The 27,410-nt window shown below is 43.1% G+C and overlaps 1 long non-coding RNA gene across 1 annotated transcript; it reads left to right on the top strand.

Moving 5' to 3' along the window:
- Positions 1-5,701: 5,701 nt before the first annotated feature.
- On the top strand, positions 5,702-6,607 carry LOC113949008. The gene is made up of 3 exons (XR_003528305.1): positions 5,702-5,759; positions 5,854-5,995; positions 6,591-6,607. It is a non-coding gene; the product is annotated as an uncharacterized LOC113949008 (long non-coding RNA).
- The last annotated feature ends 20,803 nt before the right edge of the window (positions 6,608-27,410 follow it).

Here is a 27,410-nt window from a genome sequence, read left to right as displayed (position 1 = left end):
ATGGGGTGTGATGTGCAGACAGCAGAGAGAATGTAACGAGTCTCTACAAGAAGATATATGGACCTTACACTTGGCTATTTGGTGGCTGGTTTTTTGCCTTTGGCTTTGCCTTCTGTTGGTGTTCCTGTGCTTTTCTCTCATGTTCCACCCTCACTTTATCCTAGGATTTCCTAGGCCTTGCAAGCAGAAATTGTTGTCACTCTGGATGATCATGGCAGCTCCTTTCATGGACCTGGCTGAGAGTCAACCTTTTGTGCCAAGCAAGGGATCACAGTCCCATTTGTCCCTTCTTTACCCAGGTTTTTTCCCCACTGTGGGAAGAAGAGTGACTGGCAAACTGCTTTGCTTTCTCCCATGTGTAGCCAGAGGTGGATGAAGGCTGGGAAGTCTTTTCCTCTGATTCCAGACTGAGAAGTCCATCAGTGCAGCTGGGCAAGGGATGAAGGTAACATTTGGTTCCCTCGTCCAGGAGAGACCTTGGGCACCCCCCTGTGAGTCTGAGGGTTGCACAACTACACACTCACTGCCTGCTCACTTGGGGATTGTGAGGGACTTACTGCCCATCTGTAAATCCAAATTTCTGCTCTATTTATTGTGTCTCTCGTTAATCCTAAATGTCAACTGGGCTGCCCAGTGGCAGCAGTGTCTGGTCTAATCTGGAGATACTCAGCAAAATTCATTTCATATGTCACATGCTCGTAACAGGTCAGGCTTTAGCAGTTTTTGGATTGCCTAACTCAAACACTGGTGTTTATTTTCAGCCACAGAATGAGCTTACTCACAGTCTTTAAGTTGTCTGGTGGAGCCTTCTGTGTTGTTCTCTGGCTTGCAAACCTGACTTTGGCAGGGTGATTAGATGACAGAAAGGGTTTCTGTGGCAGAGAGTGTTTCTGTTTGCTTGGAAGATAATGGCAGTGGGACCATAAACTTGTTGCTGGGATAACAGCAGGCTGCAAGCTACAAATCAGCTGTCAGAGTAAGAAAATACTCAAATTCAACCAAAACCAGACTTCATTCTGAGTCTGCTGGGGAAGAGAGGCAAACACAGGGTTCCCCTGCAAAGAAACAGCTCCAGGAAGGAGGGGTGAAGATGTCACCAGCCTGCTTGGTGCACTGAAATCCAGGCCACAGCAGCTACCAAACCTGAGCCTTAGCAAGAGCCTGAGATTAGTTTTTAAGAGTGTGTCTGGTGTCCAGCCAGGCAACTTATTCCTGCTAAAACTTTTCCACTATAACTGGCAGGGCTGTAACTGTGCATGGAGGATTGCACAATGCTGGCTCCCAGGGCTCCAAACTGCAGGGAAAAGGCAAAGAGCATCCCAGATTGTTACAGCCAGCATTGAGATGAAACAGCTTCATAAAATAAATGTAAATAAATAAATACACACACACACACAAGGCATGAATCACTCCATGCACCAGGTGTAAGGACTGTGGTTCACTTGTTCAAGAATTACCAGACAATATCAAGTTCAGCTGCAGGAGATACCAGGAAAAGATGAGCCTTGGTTTGTTTTAGAAATTGCTCTTATATTGTGTTTATTCTGTGGGTAGGAGGATCTCTGTTTCCTGTAGCCTTTTCTTGATGAATCATTAGAGGCTAACAGAGCTCTGTATATTTGTGCTGGGCAATTTTTTGGCTGGTTTGTGGGCAGAGAAATTTAGATGAGATAAATCCCTGACCCCATGAAATTTGGAGGGATCACAACTTCCACTCCCTTAGCACAATAAAACTGAAAGAAAGATTTCTATTAGGCTTTAGAGAGTAATTTAATGATTTAATTTTGATCATGCTTACCCCTACTCACCAGGCACAGCAAAAATCAGGTAGTTAGCCCAAATCTTCATATCTCCCTCTTATCCTCCTCGTCTGATTTTCATCTGTTCACAGAGAGACAATAGTAGACTTTTGGGAGAGGAATAGAGAGAAACTAACACCAATGAGATAATTACAGTGGGGTATGGAGGTCAGAAGGGCGTCTTAAAGCAATAAGTAGAACAGAGAGATGCATTAGTTGAGTCAACAAAATCTTTGCAGGAGAGGACAAATTCTGTTACATTATTGAACTATATTTTTCCCCAAAGGTTAAACCAGTGGTTCTTCTACTGTAACTCACTTGCTGTGGCAGGTTTGTACTGACTTTCAGGTTACCAGTTTTCACTGCTGATTTTATAGGAAATAGTGTGGGTTTTTTAATGGTTAGAGATTTTTCAAGTAGAGGGAAATAAGAGAAAGGAGTTTTATACAAAAGCTTGCAGAAATATAGAGCTGAAGAGCATTTGATTTAAAGTTCAGGGATGCAATGCTCTCCCCAGATTACCTACCATAAATTTTAAACTGATCTTATAGTTTTGATGATATACTTTTTATGATGCATTTCATGCCTCATTTCCTGGCAGATTTATAGCCCTTACACAATGCTGGATGAGTGACTCCACATGCTTCATGTCAACAAGTTCTTCTTCTTTTTTTTTCTTTTCCTGAGACTCCTGCTGGTTGAAATTAAGTCATATTTCAGTCAGAGTGCATTTGCTCTTGTCATTTTTGAACTGCTCTTGGTCATCCCAGAGAATCTGGTGAAAATGGCCCAAAGAGTTTTGACTGTACAGATGGAGGGCAATAAACAAGGTCTGGTGTTCCTAGAAATTCCAAAACTGAAACTGGGTCTTTCTTTTCTATATGTATATATATATTGTTTTGACCACCTGTGTTTTGATATGATTAAAGGGCAGGGTGAAGCCCATCCTACACCTACAAGGTGTCCTTTCCAAAACAATCTCACCCACAGAAACAGAGAGAGGAGAGAACAATGTCACCTTTTACAGACTTACAGATGTGAAAATACCTACAAATACAGAGTAGCCAACAATAACCTGACACATATCATGAGCTGTTGGAAAGAAAAATGCCTTTACACAGGGCTTTGAATAAACACTGTGGCTTGGAGACAAGTACAGGTTTGCCCAAATGTCCTGGCTGGTGCTTTGCCTCTGATGAGTCCCATCACCATCCTTGCATCACTCTGCACCACTCCAAAGTCTTACACCTGTCAAAGCCAGAAACAGTTGGCAAAACACTTTGTTTATATTTATTTCTGAATATACAACCTGGTACTAATAATGCCAAGGTTGTGGGTTCAGTCCATGTATGGACCATTCACTGAAGAGTTGGACTTGATGATCCTTATGGGGTCCCTTCCAACTCAGAATATTCTGTGATTCTGTTCTGTGATTGTGTATTTTATATTAATTTCCCAAATCCTCAAGAGCTTACAAGGTCTGACTAAGGCTGCTAGGCATATTCATAGACATGGGGCAGGCAGAAGCAGGAGGAATCTGCCCAGGATGTCACATCACAGGATATCATCATCTGCCCAGGATGCCACATCACATCACAGCTCGAGGGAACCACAGGGGCACATTTTACAATCACCACTGCACCTGATTGACACAGGATGTGGCTTTTTTTACCAGCTTGCCCTGGAGTATGGAAATTTAGGTTATTAATCCCGAAAGGGGAATAAGGATTTCTGTGGGGTGTTGCAAGGGTGGTGGCTGCACCCACAGCACAAGGAAATGAGTGGCTGAAGCAGAGGGAGGAAGGGATGGTGCCATGATCATCTTTCTTTTTAAGGTTATCCTGCAGGAATGTGTTACAGCTTGGTGGCAGAATAATCCATCCCCTGTCCTCCATAGTAGGGCAGAAACTGAGTCCTCCTGGGATAATTAATCCCCTGGTGGGTCCACCAGCCCTTCAGAAGATGTGGCTGGAGGGACACTCGATTCCATCAAAATTTTACCTGAAGTTGTCAGTGAGGCAGAAAGTATTACAGGCATGGAGAAACACCTGGTTTGTCCTGGGAGCTGGTCTTGTTTTTCCAAACTGAGAGTGTGCTGGGAGGCAGCAGGACGCTGTAAATGGGTTGGCAGATGTATCAAATGCCCAAGGCACCCGAAGTCAACAACCTTGGTCCCTGGTGAGGATGCTCCCTGCTCCCCACGGAGCCACTTGCAGTCTGGTTTGCTGAGGAGCTGTCAGGAAGGGGAAGGAATGGCTGTTTTTCAGGGAGCTGTTTCAGGAGCAGAGATTTACGCTGTGTTTGACAAGCAGAAAGCCTCTTTGAGCAGCTCCTGTTGGCAGCTGTGGGGCTGCAGGGAGGCAGCGACTGCTCCTCTGCTGGGTTTGCAATCCCACACGTTTAACTCTGGGGATCAAGTGCCCAGGGAGGCAGGGAATAGACTCTGTTCAAGGACAGAACATCTTGTGAAAATATTTAATTTCTATAAAAGTGACAGTGACTTATTTAAGGCTGTTGCCTGCCCGTTCATGAAGCAGAGCTAAGAACAAATTCCTCATGTGCAGCATATTTCCTTTTATGACCTGAAAAGCAGCTTATGGATTTTCTCTGGGCAGCACTGATTTATCTCCCACCCTCCCTCCACTCCCAGAAGCAGCCTGTCTTCTCTTTTTTATTTCTTTAAACCTGGCCTTTCCAAAGTGTTCCATATAGCAGCCCAAATGCTGCCTGTCCATCCTCTCACTGCTTTTCATCAAACTAATGAGAATCACTGCAATTAGGACCAGTTGGTGTCTCTTGTGGTCCTCACATTGCTTTTGCAATGGGGCCTTCAGCAGCAAAGAGAAGCCCAGCCAGATATCCCCCAAGCTGGATTTTAGACCTTTTTGTCTCCAAGTCATAAAGAACTAAGCACTTGATCATTCCCTCTCTGCTGTTTGTTTTCCTGGGCCACGTTGCATCTTTGTGTGTGTGAGTTTAAGCTGTTGTATCAAAGGGTTTATTTGCTCTGTAGGCTGTGGAGTGGCTGGAAAAGCTGCTGTGGGGACCATTCACATGTTAAAATGCAAAAAGAGAGGAGTTAAGATGATTTCCAAATTCAAAAAATAAGAAAAATTGGGGAAAACCAGATCATGGGTCACAAATATCACTGACCTCACTCTTCCTGGTGTCATCCTTTGTGGTTCCTTGCTCTTGCCCCCAGCAGTGGCTTTTCTGGACCCCAGCACCTCTGCTCTCCTTTGCCCTCTCATCTGTCTTCATAAGGCTGAACATGGGATTTGCCAAAACTTTTTCCTCAAAAGGTTGTCAGAACCTGTGGAAGTGTTTTGGACACAGCTTGAAAACAAAAGTTTCTTTGTTTTCCTTTCTGTGTTTTTCAACAGAGATCCAAACTTTTCCACAGGGGGAAGAAATATTTTCGGTTCATTTCCCTGACAGCTATTATACCTTCTATATCCTTCATTCCTTCAAATCTTTTCTTAATACCATCTCTGCAAATCTTCCCAGTCATGTTCTCTCCAGGAAGTGCTGCATATTGTATCTGTTTTGTTAATTTTCTCGTATTTTTTTCCCTAATCTAGTTAAAGCTGTAAATTCTTCAGGGTGAAGAAGGGGGCTACATTTTGGCAGTTTGATATCACTGACTTACTCTGGATTAGATCACCAAGAACAAAGGCAGCAAGGAGGAACTGTTAGCTCAGTGTAAGTTCACATTTAGAGAAATCATGGATTTTGATATTTTTACATTTTAAAGAAGAAGATGGTTTAAGGACAGAGGAATCTGAAGTTCCTCAGTCCTCTGCTATGCACCTGTCCATCACTATCAGATGTTTTCTTGGCATTATATCTTTGCAATAAATAGTGGTCACCTCCCCTACTGCCTAGAACCAACCAAATGCACAAATTATTGAGGCTGCTGCGGTTTGTCCATCATCCAAGAAGTCTTTCCAAGGCACCTGAGTGAGTTGAAAATGCAAATGCAGTGTTGAGTTGGCAGCAGCCTGCACTGGGCAGGGGTCAGATGTTCATAACAGACTCACCTCTTTTCCTACAGATTTCACTGAATCTCTCACAGCTCGTTATCCAAAAGTGATGCTCGAGAGAGAGCTGGTGTAGCCACAGACTCTGAGGTGTGCAGAGGAAATTTGTGTGCAGAATGTGTGGAAGTGGAAGCAAATCCAGAGTTATGGGAACAGGTATTTATAAAATAATGGTCTTTGCAGTGTCCACTTCCCTGCAGAGAAGGGGTTTGGTCAGGCTTTTGGCATGGTAATGGTAGTTCTGTGCATGTTTATCAAGGTCCAGTAGCTCACATGATCCTAAACTTTAGAATTTGTGAAAATCTTTACATTTTCCCTCTTTTCTGTTAGCTCTACTTACAGAAAAAACAATACAGAAGCCCAGCAGCAATGGAAGCAAAGGTTGTGTTGATATCTAGCTCAGCTAAGACAAATTTAAATTTGTTTCCTTTCAGTGCTGTTCCAGGAAATGACAGATGTAAAGATAATTTTGCCTATTATTATGTGATGACAGTCTTATTTCTTTCTTAAAACGTCACTAATGATTCAAGCCCTGCTTTTTCACAGAAGTCTAGCAAGACATGATTATTTCCAACTGGAGGGATACATAAAATAACCCAGAGCTGTTGCACTTGATAGTTCCTCATGGCTGGTGGTCTGGCAGCTGCTCAGATGATACATAGGAATACTTAGAGGAAAGCATCCTGGAGAGCTTTGAAAGCCTTTCTTAGAAATGGATCTATGTGTAATTCAGTTCACTTCTCTCCCTCAGCCATGACAAACAAATGCTCCCAGTGTCAGGAAGAACAGCCCTGGTGAAGGGCAGCTTGTTCAAAGGGGGATTACAGCTGAAACCTGGATGCAAAACTGTCAGCCCTGCCCTTGGAAAAGGGGAAATGTTCTCAGGGAGAGAGATGGGAGAGAAGAAGAAAAGCCAGAGTGTTTCCTGCCCTAATGCCAAGCTTTTTTTGTCTCCTGGAGAAAAGTTGACCCTCTTCCCTTAGGGAATCATGTGCAACTGCATAAAGGAGCAACAGACCCTCAGCCATGTCAGATGAGCTTCTGCTGCCTTTGCTTTGTCTATGCAAGTTTTGTCCAGGATCAGAGGAAATAATGACAGATATAATTAATCTCATGTTTGAATTTTTCGAATCAGCCAATGAAGACTGTAAGTAATAATTGCATGAGTAACTGCAGAGGGGAAGAAGTACATTGTGGTGTCTGCTGCAAGATCTATTTTTCTGGAAACAATGACTAATCCAGCTTTTCCAGTGGAGGATTTGATGCACATCCAGGCTGTGTGCATGAATCAGTGCTGAGGATCCACACACTGCAGCTCTTTTTACTCCTGGTTTTGCTTCTGGACTGGAAAAACCTGAATTGGTACCTCTTGTATCCATTGCATTGCTGCAACTGCTGGGAAAAGATCGGGGGAGATGACAGCAGAGGTCTGCTGCCTGCACAGGGTTCTCCCACCATGTCACCACTCAAAGACATGGCAGGTTTCACCTGAACTCAGTTTTCAGTCTGATGCAGCATTTGCTCACCTGATGTGGTTGGACTGTGAAACACTGTGAGCACCAAATCCTAAGTGAGTGTTGCTGCTGTGATGTGTTGCCAGCATTAATCACACCCCAAAGCTTTGCACGCAGGAATTGTGTTGAAATTCCAGAAAAAATCACCCTTTATGTCTATAATCCCTATAATGAGTGGGTTATAATCTATAAACAGTGGGTTCAAAAGGAAGGATAAGGCTGTAGCAGTAAGGACAATTGCAACAGCAATCCCATCTTTAAGCAACTATAGGGCAGTTGTATTTAATAGACTTAACCTTGCTTTGACAGCCTATCCAGCTGGAAGAGTCTTAAGTATTACCCAGAAAGATAAAAATGACCAGGGAAGAGGTGGGTCATATCCAACATCTGTCCTTTCAGCACCAGGTTTCCACAGGGAGCAAAGGGAGGAGACCGGAACGATGGGCTGCAGGAAGGTGGACACAATTAGAAGCTGCTTTTGAAAGGCACTTGTTGAAAAAGCTAGAGATTTTCACCATTACTGATGTCAATCCAAGTGTCTTTATGTTCTCCTGAATTCTATTTTTCAGTGTGGTCCAAAAGTCTATCAAGGACTGTGGCTTAATTTTCCAGTGGTTTGTCGGTATAAAAAGATGCTGTTTCCTCCCGGGCTGTTGTTCCCAGTGTAAATATGTTTTTAGGCACAGAGCAATATAATCCTACAGATTTGCAGAGAAGCTGCAAACCCTTCTGGCAGTGTCTGAGGCAACATAAAGGCTCTGTTTCCATCAATTCTATTTATGGAAAACCAAAGACCATTTATCTCCTCGATTCCCATGAGATTTTCTATAGCTTAGTCAATAACCATGAATTACTGCTTGGTTGAGCTATTTCAGGGAAAATGCAGAGGATGGGAAGAGGATGTGCCTCAGCAAACAACCAGTGTCTCTAGTCTGGCTTCCAAACAGGACCATAGTGATGCCCTGCTGCTCTTCCCTAAGAATTAACTTATTTCATTGCAGAAATTAGACTTTCATATAAAACTTTGATTAAAAGTCAGCTGAGATTTTTGTATCACTGATCTCTGGCTCCTGAATGAATTCCATTTATACAGCCTTAAACCTGCTGGCTCTGGAAGGTGATGGACCCAAACGGGGATGTCCAGAGACATGGGACAGTGAGAAGATGCAGAAACCCTCCCAACCATGGATGCTGCTCAGGTCTCCCTCAGTCCTGGCAGGGACAGGCACAACTTTTTTTTTTCCCACAGACATTCTGTCATTGCAAAGTTTTTCTTGAGCAATTCCAGACATAAAGAAGGAAAAAAAAAAAAGGGAATATTTAAGTTCTCCCAACCGGACCAGGAGAAATTCCTTGTGGTTTAACTGGTTAGACTTAGCTATGTGCTGGCAGAAGGCCCAGTTTGGGAGTGATGGGAGATGTGTCCATTGCTCTGAGACCTTTTGGAGGGTCCTGGAAGGGCTTCCTGGGTGTCCTTCAAATTTCTCCTGCCCCTGCTCAGGGATAGACCAGGGAACACCACACTGGTTATGACTTCAGGCCCATTGTGTCATGCTGAGTTTTTATCCATCACTTTCCTAAGATCTGCCCATCACTAATGACACTTTGGCAACCCCTGAGCTGTTTATTGATTTATGTTTACAGTGCAATAAACACCCTCCTGTTTATTTCTGCCCTTAGCACCTCATCTGGGTTTGTAGGAAGCCTTATGTTTCTGGAGCATTTGGGCAAAAATAGAGGGCAAAGTGGAGTTATTTCTGATTTTGTTTAAGAAAAAACCAAAAAACAACCCAACCTGAAAGACAGATCATTTATTTTTTTATTTTGTTTTATTTCTAGGAGAAGATGCTGAAGGATGTGGAAGCCACTCTTCAAGGTCATCCCAGGAAGACTAAAGGAATTAAAGGAGCCAGAGTTTAGGTATGTGCAATTCTTCCCTTATTATTTTTTTAAATAATTATTGATGAGTATGTATCCTAAAATAATTAAGAAAAATAGGAAATTCCCTTAATTGGAAAGTTCTAAAAAGCAGGGAATAAAAAGAAGTTCCTGATTTATATCTTATGGAAGATTTTGCCCTACTTGGAACAGATGTTTTAAATTACATGATGACTTTGGAAGTGTAGTAATTTCTGCTGGGAGTTCACTAGTTCCTGGGTTTTTCTGTCAAGAAAAGCTGTCTTGTCTCTCTGTAGCTTCTCTAATTAGACTGTTAGTTCACAAGAAAGGACTTCAGTCTCTCAAATTTTTCTGTTCCATCGGATGATTTCACTTCCTATCAGGGCAACAGTGGCCGCACTGTGGAGCCTTTGGGGTTTTTTTCCTATTTTTGGTGTCCCCACTGCAAGTTTAACTGGCATCTTAATGAAATCATATTGCCAGACTCATCTTTTTTTTTTAATCTGATCCTTTCTCAACCCAGTAATTCAGTGAGGTGTTTCAGTTTTAGGATATCTGAAATCTTTGTGACAATTGTTTTGCTAAATGTGGTTAAGAGAGAGTGAAATGATTTGGACCAATTCATCATTTTTGTAGCACCATCAGACTTGTAGGGGATTCACCAAGAGGAAAGGTGGGCTGGTAAGAGCTGAGCTGATGTTTGGGCTGGGCAGATACTGTGTCATTGCTTATGTAAAGGTACAGATGTGGATCATTCTCTAGGCAAATTACTTGTAAATAGGATATACATTGTGTCACTGAAAGGCTTATAATTTTAGGGATGTTTGAAACTGAAAGCAGGTAAACTGAAGTCAACCTTTTGTATCTAATACAAAAGAAGTGGAAAATCATCTCTCCAAGTACAATTGCTGATGTAATAATAATAACTAAATAACTACTAATGTCACTATAACGTCCCACTTGCTCAAGTTCTTACACTGGTCAGGGCCTTTGTCTTCCAGCTCTTCCTTACACAGTATTTCTCAGATTTATTGAACTATTCCTGCGTGTTACAGAGGAATAACTGAGGTTTTAGAGAATTTAGAATTTATCTTGGGCAGTTGGTTTGTGCATGGACCTTCCTTGGTGACTCTTGCTGTTGCTGTGTGTCACTGCTGGCCTCATGTCCTAATGATCTGAAGAGTGAAGTGCCAGGTTAATCAGCCCTCACTGTATTGGAAAATAAAGCCAGTTGGTTTGAAAAAAGGAAGAAAGAAGGGTATAAATTGCTGGTCTGGTACGGAAAGTACTGGAAGACAGTTGTTTGTGCCAGTGTTGGCTCCAGAAAGGTGGAGCAGACAGGAAGAGATGCGTTTGGGTTTGAGTTTTCTGCACCAAGGCAAAACCCCAAGACTTGCATGCTGTGATAAAATCTCATGCAGATCATAAATGTGCACAAATCCATTTTAGCACACAACTCTGTCAGCTTTGGCCTAAATAGCTGTGAGGAGGGTTTTGCTGTTGCTCTGAGCAGCGCTAATAATCTGCTGAGGTACCTCAACCCCAGAGACACGAGGAATCCTGGCAATAAAAGTGCTTCCTCCAATAACACCTTCAGGACTGGCATTGCTTGATGGGCTGTGAGATCACATAAAAGCAGCTGCTTCTCACCATTACAGAGGACACATAACTCCTCTCAGTCAGTTTTAGCACATGGAAACCACAAAATAAGTAAAAAGCAAAGCAGGGCTGAAGCATGACATTCCCACCTCCACAGGCAGGAAACAATAACAGTTCAGCAGTGCTGGCAGGAAAGGGACTGAACTCAGCTCCATCGTCTTGGGAAAGCAATAAACACCCACCTCAGCAGAGCTGGAGGTCACTTGGGTCTTCCTGCACACCCACTGTGGTTCTCTTGATCCTGTCTCCTGCCATCCCACAGAGGAGGTTGAATAACATGAAGGATGGACTGTAGTGGATAGAAGATTGCTGAGGTATGGGACTTGTTTGGTCCATGGTAGAGCAAGAAAAGCTCCTTAACCCCAAGTAGAACCTCTGCAAAGTGATTATTCCTGGTAGAGGAATTCCCAGAATACTAGATGGCCCCACTGATAATTCCATCCTGTTTCATGAGGTGGAGAACTACTAGCCAGAGGACATGGACTAGCCATGGAGGACATGGACTAACCATGGAGGACAAGGACTAACCATGGAGGACATGGACTAGCCATGGAGGACATGGACTAACCATGGAGGACATGGACTAGCCATGGAGGACACACCTCCTGTGCAGTGTGCAAGGCATGAAACTGCAATGAAACCTATCCCCACTGTCCTTCATGTCAGCTGGAGCAGAACAACCCTTAGACAAGCCCTAGGACATAATCAAAAACCAGACTGGATCTTCAAGCACATTTAAGGCAATGGAAGTTTTTCCCAGGAGACTTTTCATTTTTCTCCACGTGGAAGAGGAAAGGCTGCCTACAGAGCACGGGCAGCATTTTGGTTGCAATTTCAAATTTTCTTATTTTGTAGAAGCATAGAATGATTTGAGTTGGAAGGGACCTTAAAAGTCACCTAATTTCAACCCCCATATTCCCCAGATATCTAAAAAAATAAAGAGCAGGTGTAGAGCTGAGTTTTATTCTGGCACTCAAGCTACCAGGGTCCCAAGAGCTCAGATTTCAGCCTTCAATTCCATTGCTAAAAGGAAATATTCAATGTAAGACTGACACGTTAAGCTGGACCTTTCAGGAGGGACCTCACCTACTAGGAAAACTCACTCCTTTCCAACTCTCCTTCTTTTTGCCATCCCTCAAAGAAACTTGTAAATAAATTTGATCTTATGTTTTCATTCCTGGAAGGCAGAAGTCTTGGAGAAATGTCTTCCTTTGCTCCTAAAAGGACTGTGGTAGAGAACATGAATTGTGGTGTGTCCTGTGGCTGGTGAGAGAATGTCAGAAGTGGGCACCTCTCTGGAGACAGGAATCACAAAATCACAGGTTTCCTTCTTCCTCCTGCTGGATCCAGAGATACTGTAAGTGATGGGATCGTGGGTTTGTTGCTCAGCAGGGCTGGTTAACAGCAGTTCAGATTTCAGGAAGGGGAAGGCAAGAAATTCCTTCTCCCTATTGTTTATTCTTCAGGATGGGGTTGAGTGTCTGAGTGTCCTGCCCAACTTTATGGGTAACTTGTTTCCTAGATGTGTCGAAACAGATGACCTGGAACAGACAGAGTTTGGCTTTTTCCTTCTGCAGCTGGGAAGGACAGGAATATTGCTCCATTGTTATTGCTGGAATTCACTCCCCTTTCTGAATTAGTTCTTCCAGGTTGATTTTTTTTCTTTTGACCAGGCTTTAGCTTGATGCTGCCTGTTCCAAGTGCATTTGTTCTATTCCAAACCCTCCCTTCCAGAGGCTGGTTAACTTCACGGGTGTCAAATACTCTCCAAATAATGTTGTAAAAGGCCAAAGATGTGACATAATGGGCAGGAATACTTTTGTCTGGTGCTCCTTCAATGAGAGGAGCAATGGCAGTGTCAACCTCTGTTGGTGGCATCTAAGTGCAGTTTAATTCCCTCTGTTTCTGAGCAACAGGAATTCCTAATATGGGGCTTTAGCACAGCAGGTCTCACCTGGAGCATCTTCCTGCCCAACCCAGCTTCTGATCTTGTTGGAAAACCAGTTTGTTTTGCTTTACAACAGGATGCTTCTGTCAGTAGTGACCTTGCAGGAATGTTACTTGAAGACTATCCTGACAAATATTCCTGAATGGCAAGGTGTAGGTGTTAATAACCCTCACTGCTCACTGGAGTCAACTGGATGGATTGGAAGTGGGTTTTGACTAAATGACTTATCCTCCCTTGGACCATATTTGATGGCAAGCATACAGTTGTTGTGAGACTACCAGAACCTTAATATTGCCTAATGTTTATTGAATATTTTGCTCTTGGCTTCTTGCCCATAGTGCAGCAACTGACAGCAAAAAAAAAAATATGTTGTACTTAGTTCTGTCTCCTCATGCTGACTCTCCCTTCTGTTTTAGTTCAAATTTGGGGGGGCTTTCTCTAGAATATAAGTATGAATAAAGTATATAATGAAAGCTGACATGCTACTTTAACTGCTCAGGGTCCAGCAAAGCTGTAGTTTATTTAGTGCCCAGTAATTACCAGTTTGGAACTGCAGTTCTACTCCCAAGTTTTAGGGCAGGCAAATCAAGCAGGAAAGATCATCCTCAAGGGCAGACAGGTCTGAGAGACTTTAATGTCCTTGTTCATGATGTAGAGAGGGCACAGACTCAACGAGGTCCATGGGGATTTCCTTGCACCAAAGTCTTCAGCCAACTGTGGGAGATATGTGGAGCTCCCTGTTCTTCTGTCTGCTGCCCTGGTGATGTCAGCCAAGTTACTTTGAGCTGGGGCAGAATAAATGGTCCTATTTTATCACTCTTAAAGTGGCTTAATTTAAACTTTACATCTCAGCTGCTGGAGAAGTCTAAATTTCCATCAGTAAATGTTCTTAAACAGCTAAATACCTGGGACCTTAAAATTACTTAAAATATGGCAGTGATGAGCAGATTTAAACTTAGTAATAGGATCATGAGAGAAGCCTGGCTCACCTGCCAGGATTACTTGGCAGACCACCTTGGAACAGCCCCAGAAGGTGACCTAGAGGAGGTGGGAATGCAGAGACAGGGGCACTCATGTGGAAGAAGACCCCATTTGAGTCTTTACTCATGTATGAAGCATTTGCTTTACATGAAGCATTTATTGAGACAGTTACAACCCCCACACCTCTGACTTTGCCGTGGGGGGTTCTTTTATTATGTGAAACCTGGCTGGGGGGATATACAGGTTTATTCAGGCAGCTCTAATTTCCTGATGTTGTAGAGAAACACCCTTGTTGTTCAGGGAATATATGCTGGGAATATCATAAAATCACAAAATGGTTTGGGATTGAAGGGACCTTAAAGCTTATCTAGTTCCACCCCCCTGCCATGAGCAGGGACACCTTCCAGGTTGATCCAAGCCCCGTCCAACCTGGCCTTGAACACTTCCAGGACTGAGGAAATCTGCAAATAAAGTTATAAAAGATGTCAAGGATCAGACATGTGAGAGAGCCACAAATTAATTACAGCTACTAGGTATGAAATAATTATTTACAGCCCTTTTATGACTGGCTAATATCTTTTAGTGTTGCAAATGTACACTATTTAATCAGTGGATTTCCATTCACATTTGCTGTGGTGATCTGTCCAAAAAAGCTCAGGATTGGAAGTACTTTTTGAACCAGAACTCTTAAGGAGATACCAAATTTTCACAATAATCTGGATATACTCCCTGTTTTAACCAACCCAGCAAAATCATAACCCTGTTACCATGTAAATGGTTGTTTTCTTTCCTCTGTTTTCCTCTCCCTTTTAGGAGCTGCATGGTGTGTTTTCACAGGTTTCCAAGGGGTTAGGAGCAGGGAATGGTTATGGGGAGAGGATGCTAATTTCCAGGCTAAAGCCTCCCTGATACACATCTGTTCCATTGGCACTGTATCAGGAAGGAAGGGTACAAGAAGTAACACCAAATGGAAAGCAGGTAAGAGATCCCCATTAGTTGTGTGCCCAAATATTACAAGCAAAAAACGGTGACATCAGCCATGTGTTCCTTTTCAGACACAAGGAGGACATCAGGAAGTCTTCTAATCCTTGCTACGTTACCAAATGATGGAAACTTGAAAGACTTCCAGGGAGAACAGGGACCAAATGAGTAAGCATTCAGTTTTTGGGTGAATGAAACTACCTATCTCATGGAAAAAAACGAAAAAAAAGCCCTGTAGCTCAGAGCTATATCTGTCTCTGAAAGGTTTTTGAGTAGACTTCTAAAAATACTCTCTTAGTCAGTTTATGGTGATGGTTTCTGAGTTCTTTCAAGTGTTTCCTTTGAAGTTCTATGAGGATGGATGAGACAATTCACACCAAAGGAGCCCAGACTGGGAAGCAAGAGGACATAACTCAGAAGGGGCTCTCCTAACCACTCTGCAGAGCTTATTTTCTAAAAGAAATAGATACATTCCTAATCAATCTGCAAAATGATACAAAAAGATCACAACAAGATGTACTTACAGGAATGTACTTCGAAGAACACGTTGTGCTCAACTATTTTATTTTCACTGCAAAATATTTTGAAATGAAGTTTTCCTGCAGGGTTATTTATCCAGCCTGTGTGGTTTAGGAGCTCTGCAGAAGGTTTCAAGTGGTACCTCCTGCCTTACAGGGGTGTGGGATGAAAAGCTGAATCTCCTAAGCAGACAATTTAGGCACTTTGGGCTGAAGCCACAAATGGAAAATATTGTTTGATCAAGGTTTAGCTCAGCAGGTCTCAGTCCAAAGTATAGATCCTTAATCTCCCATTCTTTGGCTTGCTGCCTAGTTAGAAAGCCCCTAAAAATCCATTGGTATCTTCATTTCCACAAGGAGGTTCCTGAGGCATCAATGTCCCTTTCTGGGACCCTTCTCCAGTGTCTCTGGGCAAACTGACCGTCACTGCCCCAAGAAAGTGAAAGCAGAGATCAGGTGTCCATCTCTCTTTACCCCATCCTTGGACCATGGGCAGTCCTCCATGAAGCCTTTGGGTCCTCCTCCATTTGGCCTCTCTTCTCCAGAGGCATCTGGCTACAAGGGGAGGGTATTCCCAAGGTGGTTTTAGTCACTGAGCTCAGCCTGGAAGGTTGATCACGTGCTGAGCCAGAGAGGGACCATCAGTCAGCACGGCTGCACTGCCCAGCACATGTGGAGATGAGGGCTGGAATCTGGGGCCCAGCACACCACTGACACAGGATACTGGAATAGTTCTTGGCCCAGGGATGAGAGAGATGCCTCACAGCTCAAAGGTGAGTCCTCCAACAGCACAGCTCAGAAAATGAGTTCGTGAGGGCTGTGATTTGGGTGAGGATTGTGCCTCGGGGCACCTGTCCAGCCATGGAGATGGTCACAGTGACACTGGGAGCCAGCACCTGGAACACCTAATTCCCTGCAAGGGCTGTGGCTGAAGGCACACTTCTTCCCTTGGCATTTTCTCTTGGCCAGCAGCTCCCTGATTCCCATGCCAGCTATTTTGGAGCCTGAGCCAAGATGTCTTGCTGTCTCCACAGACTGGAAAAGGAGCCTTGGCAGCAGCTGTCTGCTCTGCACCATGGGATGTCCTGGCTGCCCTGGCTCATTGGGGGATTTAACCCTGTCTGGTTTACCAGTGAGCAAGTTCTGTTTTTCAGCCTTGTTCTCAGCTGGCTGGAGATGCTCAGCTCGCTATTAATTCATGAGCAAATTATTCTTGCAACCTTTTCCTCATCACAGAAATCAATCAAGACAAGACTTGTTATTTTTCTCCCCACTCCTTTATCCCATTAGTTTTTTAAGTGTGGCAAAAAAGGCTGTTTTAATTACCTTTCTCTTGGTGATGAACTGTGAAGGAATAAACTTCGGAAAGCACAATAAGCTTAATAAGGAAAAAATCTGCCCTGAGTCTGAGTGATGTGTTCACAGCATCTGAGAGAAAAACTATCCCAAGCAACTGTGGGATTAATTTGCCCTGTGCCATTAATTGTCTTATCTCAGTGGAGAGAATGGGATTTTCATTACTGCAGCGAGGTTTCCTAATAGCTCATGTTAATGAAGAAATGATTCAGGAAAAGGAAAGTAAAGCAAAGAGCAAGGCCAGTGACAGAGGAGGCACAGAGTGTGATGTGCTGATCGCACTCAGGGCAATAAATCCCTGTGGGTTGTTCAAGGGGCACTGAGGAACACGGCAATTTCCTGGGACTCTCCACACCTCATGGGGTCAGAGATTAGGGTTTTGTGTGCTTGATAAGAAGGAAAAGCATGACCTAAACTGCCAGTGAGCAGGTAGATGACCTTTCTCTTTACTGGGCTGGATCCCCCTGACCTGATTTGTTCTCAGACTCTTACCAACCCATTTGCTGTTGGTCGTGTTGAGCAATTTGCTGTCCTGGTGCCAAAGCAGATGAGGAGGAAAGAAGATGACATTTAACCTTCCCACCTTTCCCACTTGGGAGAGAAAAAAAGCTCTGAAGCCTTCAGTGCAGAGAGGCTGGATCCTGTCCTCAGATCCAGGGAAGGTTGTTGTCCCTGGTTTTCTTAGTACTGCTGAAATTCTGAAGTCTGCAAGGACCCCGATACTTTGAAGGGACTTACATTAAGGGTGGTGGGTCCCAAACTGTGAGATGTGTCACTGCAGCAATGCTTGAAGTACTATCCTTCTGTAGAGAAAAGAAAATGTGGGTATTTCCTTTCCTTTTGTGAATTTTGACTAAGCAGCAATGTGAAATACGGGGTATCAGGAGTGGTGCCTGAAATGAGGACACCCCAGTGACCCCCTCAGTTGAAAATGTGAAGTTGGACCCTTGTTAATGGTCTTTTTTTCTGGCCTGGTGTAGATTGATTTTTTTTTTTCTACATGGTGGCAATTGGAAGAGCCCAGAGCACAGAAAATGATGTGGGCAGAAAGTGGTGCTTGTCTGTTGGTTATGGAGAGAGCTAAGAGAAGGTGTTCAGTTTCCTGAGCGAAGTCAGGAAGGACACTGTGTAGGGCTTGCTGTTACTTCCGTTATGTGCACTTGGAAAGTGGGATTAAACCCTCTGCATCCATGAAATGAAATGAGAGACTTTTATTGACAGTTCTACTTCACTGGCTTGAGTTTTTCTCTCGAGGCTTCCATGAGGGACATCATTCACTGCTGTGAAATGCTCAGATATTTGCAGGGTATGTGACCTCAAAGTTGCTGTGATTTATTGACTTCTCTGTTCATGGAATAGCTGTGGGAAGTCCCTAAACCACTGACCAGTGGCCTCTGGGAGGGTGTACTGGGAGAAGACCTTGCACATCCCACCCCTTCCCTACCAGGGGTAGGAGCCTGAGCCCTGAGCTGGGTGAACCTCTGCTCTGAAGCTGAAAGGCAGTTCCCATAAGCAACAAACCAACATCTGTCAGGCACTTAAACTGCAGCTCATAATACTTTTATTTTTCCCTTTGTTCTCTGCCTTTTATCCTTTGATGACTTACCAGGCCACCCAAACCAGAAGAGGTCTTCAGAGCAGCCTCTGCAGCAGAACAGTATCAGGACAGAGAAATGCTTCAAGAGAAAAGAGTAGTAGCAATTCTCAGAACGTTTATTTAAACATGGCTGTTTATTTTTGCTGGAGATTGGGTTACCTTCCCTTATAGGAATAATGTTTTTGGAATCCTCCTCATTTCACCTGTAATAAATCACAGTTGTCTGAAGAAAACGAGCGGGGGCTCTTTGTAATTTTTCTTTGCTTTTCCTCCATTGGCAAGAGAAGGAAGTGCCTCGAGAAGAGTAATTTATTATGAGCTTGCTTTTGACATTGTTGGCAAGTCCTTGGCATGTGGCTACATAAATTACTGCCCTATCTCTGGGCAGGCAGAGCACAAAAGCACAGCTCTTGTTTCCAATTGTAGATTGGCAGGACCTCTGCTATCAGGCAACGCACAGAATAAAGAGAAGAAGAAGAAGAAAGGCTCACAGCTGGATCTGAGCTTGGATGGCAGGGCTGGAGGGAGGGGACCCTAGGTCCTGTTATGACTTCAAGCCATGTTTTGTCCCAACAGTTGCCAACAACCACACAGACAAAGTTTTCTTGCTGGTTTTGTGGCTTCTCACGAATCACGGGCTTCGTTTCTCAGAGTGGGGGAGCAACAATGCAAAGTTGCACCCAGGGCTCTTTAATTCTCTGAGAGGGGATGGCATTTGGGCTGAGGCACAGCAGAGTGACCTCAGGGAAGAGCAGACTGATGGCAAAGACTGAGACTTCAAAGAAGGTCTGAAATGGCTCTGACTCTTCTCATCCCTTCTTTTTTGATCAGCTTTTCATTGAGATTTGCTGCTGTGGGCTAAATTGCTTGGAAGTGTTTGGCTGATAGAACAGCTGGAACTGGTAATGTCCAGCATCTAACAGGCCCTGTTGTGATGTTGTTTTCCTTGGTTTTCCCCATGAAGCTCTGAAAAGCTTTTACAAAGAATGACTATTCTTTGCATAATTGTGAGCATGTACAGCTGGAGGAACTGAGGTTATGCAAGTAGGACAGGAGGAGATAGTGCATCAGCAAGTGGGCAATAGGAGAAGGAAAACAATAGGGTGAAAAGCATGGAACTTCTATAATATTAAGTGCAATTTCCTAGGGAAATTGTTTTTACAGTACCCATCTCTCTGGCCCTGATCCCTTCAAAGTCTGAGGCAGAAAAATGCTGGGAAATGAGACACAGCTACAAACAAATAGCTGCAAGGTGGCAGAAGTGGAGAGGTTTCTTAGGAAAAACAACACCTTCCCAGCACTGACCACTGTCAGTGTGGTAAAAATGCCTTCACTGGGGAACCTGGCAGGCTACTCTTTGATTTATTTGAGCTAAAAAATGCTGAGTTGTTTCTGCTGGGTAGTTTTGTTTCAGTTTCCTCTGTTTGAGCCCAATATTATTAGATTTTTCTGAGTATTTTGGTGTAAAGGTGTTGTGCTTTGACTGATATTTATCCATCATTTATGAAAGTAATGTATATTCTGCTTTTTCTACAGTAAGCTTTGAATGCAGTCATACTGCAGAGATGACAATATATACTCAAAAAAATAAAAATAGTGTGGTTATTTTAGGCTTTACAAGGCAGGAAACAGGGAAAGTTGTCTTTATTTTCAGTCTCCATCTCTCCTTAGTGGGGTTTAGGATTTACAAGAACTTGGAGGGTGTATAGTTCAGCAAAAGCACTTCCCCAGATTAGGTGATGCTCATTCTTTGGTCTCTTTTAAAAATATTAAAAGTAATTTCATCAGACCATGAAATTCAGACTGTCAAAGGAGAGTCTTACATAAATAATCCAGGTTTGGGGGATCTTATCATGCTAAGTGGGTTCCTTGGCTTCGGCTGGTTTTATTATGGATGGAGCCACAGCAGAACCACATTAGAAAAGGATATTGTTACAACACTTTCAGTATCAACAATGCTACTTGGAGAGGAATAATCTATTCCAGATGGCTATTAAGAACGTCTGTCGTTTCCTTTTTAGAAGGGATTTTTTTTTGTTTGTTTAGTTGATTTATTCTGATAAAATTGGGATCATTTAGATTTCTGTCAAACAGTCAGTAAACACAAAGATAATGTGATTCACAGAATGGGCAGTCTGAAAGGCTACTTCCATTTAATTCAATTAGTTGGGATTTCATATTGGTTTTATTTTTTTTTTCAGCATTATAGCAAGTTCTTTGTGAAAGAGAAGGCAGAGTACACTTATTGCAGACATTGCTTTTCCATGCCATGGGCAAGTAATGGAATTCCACTTACCTGCCTGGGTGTAACAGCAGCCACTGATATAAAAGCTGAGATCTTGAGGAGCTTGGAAAATAAAAATCTGCTTGTTACATATATCACACCAGCATTTCTCACCAGACCCGTGGGCAAGTCAGGCATCAAACTGGACTGAACTGTTTGAAATTAAACAAAAAGATATAAATTTACTGGTGTGTTGAACACAACTGAGGGAAGTGTAGGTGCTGATAGGTCAAACTAAAGTTCCTGTGAGCTTAGAGGTGTGTACAGGCTCTGACCCACCGTGTCTCTGTGTGCTCCTCCTTTGGCCTGCTCCTCTGACAACACCCATGGTCTGTATAACACTGAGGAGGACACACTCAGTCTCTCCTTTCTGGCACTGATGTCCTTCTGGACCAAATCATCCTGCACACGAGGAACAGGAGGCAGCACAAGGCTGAGACCATCCCTGGGTAGTGTTCAGGAGCAACCCTGAGCGTAAAATATTCTCTGAGCAGTCTTGCATGGAAAAGTTTTTTAATCTCACTCTGTCTCTCTGGTTTGGCAGGGACTTCCACTTGTGGTTTCATGCCTGTCCCCAGGCACAGCAGTGTGAACAAAGGCTGTGGTGATGTGCCTCAGCTTTTAATTGTCTGTCCTTCTTAAGGCTTGCTGTATCTGGGCTCTCTCCCAGCTTCTCCTTAGGCCATTGCTTAGGCCCTTTGGATCAGGTATTCACAGGCCCCCAGAGGCTCTGGGACAGCAGTGGGTTTTGGGCTGGCTGCATCCAGATGCAAAGCCCTTGGTGACAACCAGTGATAACACTCAACTCACACCCCTGCTCTCTGCATTCCCAGCAGCACCCACACATCTCTCCAGCCACTGGATTTTCCCTCTGAAAACTTCATTTTGCTTTTGAGTGTTTCTCCAGCAGGCAGTAGTTAAGCCTGAAAGGCTTTTGAAGATGTTCCCCAGAGCTGAGGGCTGCTGAGCATCAAGCAGTGGAAGAGCTCAAGGAGGTTTGTTAGTCCTGGATGACCAGATTCCTATTTCATTTTTGAAACAGATCTGCACCGGGTTGGTTAACAAAATATTATGCTCAGGATAACTACCTGAGCCACCTTGCCAAGCCAAAGAGTCTTAGTAGGGTTCCAGAAAAGCCAGTATTAAATCCAGAGGCATCAACATTAGTGAAGTAGGACTAAATTATCTCCAGCTGGTGCTGGCTCTCGCTTGAGGCACAGAAATGAGTAGCTCCCTTGAAAAGAAGAAAAGATGAAGGCCGTTCTAATGAGGACCATAACAAAGCTTGGACCTCAGGTCACATTCTGTTTCCAGTCCTATGAAATTCAGTGAATGATAATTTCTCATCTCCCATCATTTGCCCACCAGCCCCTCCACCAAAGCTGAATTCCTTTGGCAGTGAGGAAGACAACCAGTCCCACTGCTGGAGCATCGGAGACATGAGCTGCCCCTGCTTCCAAGGGTTGCTTGGTGTAGGTGACAAGCAGAGAGCCCTTGAAACTTCTGTTGTTCTTGATTCAATTAGCTGGTTAGAACTGTTAATTGCTTGTTAATCACGATCAGAACTCGCTACCAAGTGCTTCTGTCCTCACTGAGCAGCACCACTGAGCTCAAGTCCTTAAATGTTTGGGGAAAACGCTGAGTAAACACGAACAACTGCTCTGTGCTAAATGTGGCTTAGAATAGCAACATATGAGCAAATTAAAAATCAGCATTAGCATAACCTGGATATTACGAAACCTTCACCTAGTCTTTCTGATCAGTTCTTATGACAAAAGTGAAATGGGGATTTCAGACATGAGCTATTTAGTGCTGTGACTTAGAAGCTCTGCTCTTACATGCGCCATTCTGATGGCTCTATTATTTTGAATTAGCATATCTATATTCTCTGGAGAACCCTACTTGCCATATGAATCTTTGTATCTGAGCAACCACATTGAAAATACCTGTGTTTACTGTTACCAATTTACTGTTACTTAACTTATGATTAGAAACCTTTTTTTTTTTTTCTCTGAAAGATTCATGAGCCCAAAAGGTCCAATCAGGGCATTGCCTTGGGGGAAGAGCTGTGTGAGGGGCTTTAGTTCTGAATGATGGAATGAAGAAAGCTAGGAAAACTTCCTAACTGTACCTAGAGGTGCAGAATCATAAAATGGTTTGGGTTGGAAGAGGGGACCTTAAAAATCATCTTGTTCCATTCCACCTTCCACTAGATCAGGTTGATCCAAGCCCTGTCCAACCTGTCCTTGAACTCTTCCAGGGATGGGGCATCCACAGTTTCTCTGGGAAAGAAAGACATAGGTATTTATAGAAGCATTGCACTTGTGCAGCACTTTGGGGCCTATTGTTGGGCAGAGCAGAGCTGGGTATAATGAGGCATGGAAAACATAAATCCAGTTGGCTGGGATCACGGGGTGAGTAATTATCCCTATGGGAAGACAGCAGGTGGATTAGTTACCAGGCTGCATCTGCAACAAGCAATTAAAGGAAAACATCTGTTTCACATCATCCATTTCTTCTTTTCCAGGATACTCCTCCAGTTTGTCTCTCTGATACTGCAACCTGGAGACAAGTCATTTCTCTAATGAGGCTGTGCAAACATCATGTGTTCCTCTGTGGAAAGAAGGGGAGACGCCAGGAGCAACAGGACACAGTAAGTAACATCCGGAATCATCTCCTGACTCTCTTGTTTTATTTTCTATTCGGTTCTGCTTCGTTCCAATCCAAAATGAAACTGTTTCCAGGGACTGAGAACAGTCCTATTAGAGGTGCAGAAAACACACCCAGGAGCCAGCTCTGCTCAGTGACTCATAGTATCTCTGCTGCCATCTTGAGTAAAAGGAAAGTCTGAGCATCAGATCAACCTTTTCCTGTTTGATCAAGTTGCTTGGAGTGGATTTAGTTCAATTAGCCAGACCAGGCTGATATCTGGTGTGCAATGTGTTGGAAAGGCTCTGTTTACCCCAGGAAAGGTTTCCATGCTCAGCAGTGCTCTGGGGTATCCGTGGCTGATCCTGAGTGTCCTTGTGCTCCTCAAAACTGACAGCAAACGGAATGAAATGGGATTTGTGCTACCAGCACGATTTCTTTATGCTCTGGGTGGATTTAATTGGGTTGGATTCTGTTCAAAATGGGGGTAAAGCTGGAATAACCCAGCTTTGGGTGAGCTAGTTGTAATACTGCTGGTGTAGATTTACATACACATAGGGAAGAGAATGGTTTTCCCCCTAGTTTTGGGTGTTTCTCACTGGGGTAAGTCAGCCAGCAGCTGAATCTGATTGTCTATAGATTGTCACAATGTACAGGGATCTGACTGCCAACAGAACTTAGACAAAAAAGTAATTTTTGAAGGTGTGAGCTTTGTTATTTAATTTATCCATTTCGTCTTTGATTTATCCTTCTTGCCTGAGCAAGTATTGCTTTCTCTGAGAGCCTCTTATCCTTATTGCTCTTCTCTGGGATTTAGTTTTCAAGCAGGGATTAGAATAAACTTCTGTAAAAAGATTTAATGTACTTGATCAGAAGTGAGGGGTTTAGCCATGCCTGAGTGACGTTTAGTGTGCACACAGCAAATGGTGGGTGGTTTCTTAATGCCTTGATCTGAACTCATTAATATATCACTGGAATATACATTTGGTGAAAAAATGAATTCACTCTTCTTTACTATGACATAAAAGTAACAAATCCCATGTTTTCTTTAATTTACAGTGCAATGGAATTGTTGCTTGGCACAAAGTGCTTAAACAATATTAGAAACTTTTGCTTAATCTCTGTTTTATAGGTTCAAATACAAATATTTCCAGTGCAACAAGAATTTATTAAAGCAGGCTGTTGCCTAGGGAAATATGCCTTTGGATGTGTTTCTATCAACTCTCCTGGATAAAAAAATGAATGTAATTAGTGTTGCATAATCTTCTAAGGAGAAAAATGGGCCAGAAACTACGTGTATAAAGAGAATATTGCAACTATGGAGTGTTAAGTGTTTATGGCTCTTAGGCTGGTTATTCTTGGGGGCCAATACAAGTTGAAAAGTCCTAAATGGAATCAAGCAGTGGGGCTGGAGACATCCTGGAGAAAGATGTGATCACTTGTTGTATAAAATTGGGAAAGCAGAGTCCTAGAGTCACAGTTGATTTCTTTTACATGCGCCTTGTGCACTCATCAATGAAATTCAGGCCTAACCGGACTGATTCCAGTCCCTGGGGATAATATTTCACCCTAAATTCATGGACAATCTCTTGGCTTGTAAGAAGTTGCTAAATAATTGTCAGTAGTTGCCACGTTCTTTCTTCTTTTGCCGAGAGGAATCAGTTCTGTGGATCAGCTCCTTGGTGCCTCTTGAAATTAAATCAATTAGATGCATAATTAAAGTCTCTCCCACGCAGTGAGATTGGATTTGGGTGCACCTCACAATGCAGTGACTTGATCTGGTGGGAAAGATGTGCATCTGAGCCTGAGGAGATCTGTTTTCCCTCCTCATTTTTCCTTCTTACCTCTTTTCTGCTGCCTTTATTACCAGTGGGGATGGTTCTTACTGCATTTCTGAACAGCACCTGGTCTAGAAGCATCCACCCCCTAAGTGCTGCTGAGTATAAATAAGAGCAATAAAGAGCCTTTTCCCTCTGCTAATATTTCATTGGTGTTTTTATGCAGAATTCTGGCCTGGAGCAAAATATAATTGGCAGCTTTTAACAGGGGAGGCCACAGTGACCTATTTCAGCAAGAGGCCACGGAATAACAAACCCATGTTGTGCTCTAAACAGAACTGAAATCAGAAACACAGCTTTGGGTTTGAGAGCTCCTCCAGGATTTAAGGCTGGTTTCTCCATTCCTTCCCTGAAATATCAGGGAAAAATAAAAAACCAAACAAACAGGATGACAGAGATTAGGTTATTCCATATGGCAGTGGAAAAATAGCTGTAGTTTGAGCATATTATCTCATGTTGCACTTTAGCTGTGCCCTACAGTTCATTTTCTTAGCACAGATGCTGCCCCTCCTTTTCTCCTGAAAGTAATAATTATTAGTGCTGGGAAAGACCTTCCATTTGTCTTTCATTTCTCTTTCCTCTGTTAAATCTTTCCTTCACTCTTTCAAAATCTGGTGTAGCCTGAGGAGGCAGGTTAGATAGAAAACCAAACAATTTTGTATTAAGCATATATACAATATATACACACAGTATATATTCTATAAAATATATACAAACATCCATATAAGCCAGTAGCTAATTCTCAAAGCATTGTAAAATCCCCATTCCCTAACATGGTATATGCTCTTTTCTCTGTAAAAATATGTTGTAAATGCCACTGCCTTTTCTTTTTTTTTTTTTTAAATTTCTTTTCCCTTCAGATTTACAGCAGGTAAACCACTGACATTGTTTCTGTGAGATTGGTGGGATTTTTCCAATGGAATTAAATTTGCACAAGCAGAACTACTAGCTAAAGTGTGACCACTATCCAGGTAAGCAAGTCAAGCTTTCTAGGATATTTTCCTTAAACTGGGTGAGTTCAGGACCAAAGCTGGGGAGGAGGAAAGAGAAAAGCAGAAAAAATGGGGTGGGGTGGGGGTTTTTTGTGTCTTGCTGTTCACTGTTTAGCAGCATCGACTGCAGCATTGTCAGAGACATTTTCCGAAACACTGTTGGTGTTCAGAAATGGAAGTTTGGCCTGAGACATAATTTTTAAATCCTCCTATTATTACTCTTGGGCAAAGGCAAACGATAATGCAATGATTTACAGAAGACATTCCTCCCTGTGAGGGTGGGGAGGCCCTGGCACAGGTTGCCCAGAGAAGCTGTGGCTGCCCCATCCCTGGAAGTGTCCAAGGCCAGGCTGGATGGGGCTTGGAGCAACCTGGGATAGTGGAAGGTGTCCCTGCCCATGGCAGGGGGTGGAACAGGATGATCTTTAAGGCCCCTTCCAACCCAAACTTTCTGTGATTCTATGATTCACTTTGAGAATGGCTTTGGCATCTGGACACTTGCAGATGGTTATTTTTGAGCAGAGATCTGGCAGGAGGGGGCTGCAGGATGTTCCATATTTCATTCAGTTAATCACTTTGGTTGTATTCATTGCCATAATAATAATAATAGTAATAAAAACCTTCCAAAGAGGTCTGTGAAAACCAGAGATGAGCTTCCTCCTTTGTTACCCCCTTCTCAAACTGTCTCCCAAAGTTCTGGGACCCATTAAGGTAAATATGGACCTCTGGATGGGCTCAGCTCTGCAGGTTAGGAGGGATCTCGTGTGTCAGAGGATGGCACAGGGCTGAGGTGTGAATGATGGAGACACTTGGTTCATATCCATGAGGTCATTTTGATAAAATGACTATTTTTGTGCAACTTGCCAGCTGGGTTTAGGCCAGATCCTAATACATTTTGAATCCATATAATCTTACTGAAATAAGTGGATCAGATTATGACCTTCAAAACCCTTCTGATGTCAGTGCTATTCCCTAAATAAAAGGACTGGTATAGTGTGACCTCAGGTCATGTAAATTGGTATATGGTGTAAAAATGCATATCAAGTCTGTCCCTGAGACTGTGACATTTACTGCACATTTGGGTTGAGCTGATTTGCTAAAACCTCTGCCCTGAGGGAATTTTGGCACTGTGGCAACCCATGAATGAAAAAAAGGAGTTTACAGTTTGCTGGTTAACTCCAGTTTCTCAATGATTCATTTGATGCCACATACTCTTTAAGATATGAAATAGTTCTAATTAAAGGCAGACATGCAAAATACAGCCTATATGATGGATATAAGGAAAACATACTTTTCCATGTGAGTGGCAAAGCCCACAGCCACAAATACCTCTCCAGTTTGGTAGCCTCAAAAAT

The sequence above is a fragment of the Corapipo altera genome, unplaced genomic scaffold, assembly GCF_003945725.1.
Source record: "Corapipo altera isolate COAL_440 unplaced genomic scaffold, ASM394572v1 62, whole genome shotgun sequence".
In the NCBI taxonomy this organism is placed as follows: Eukaryota; Metazoa; Chordata; class Aves; order Passeriformes; family Pipridae; genus Corapipo; species Corapipo altera.
This window is presented reverse-complemented; position numbering and strand designations above follow the sequence as displayed.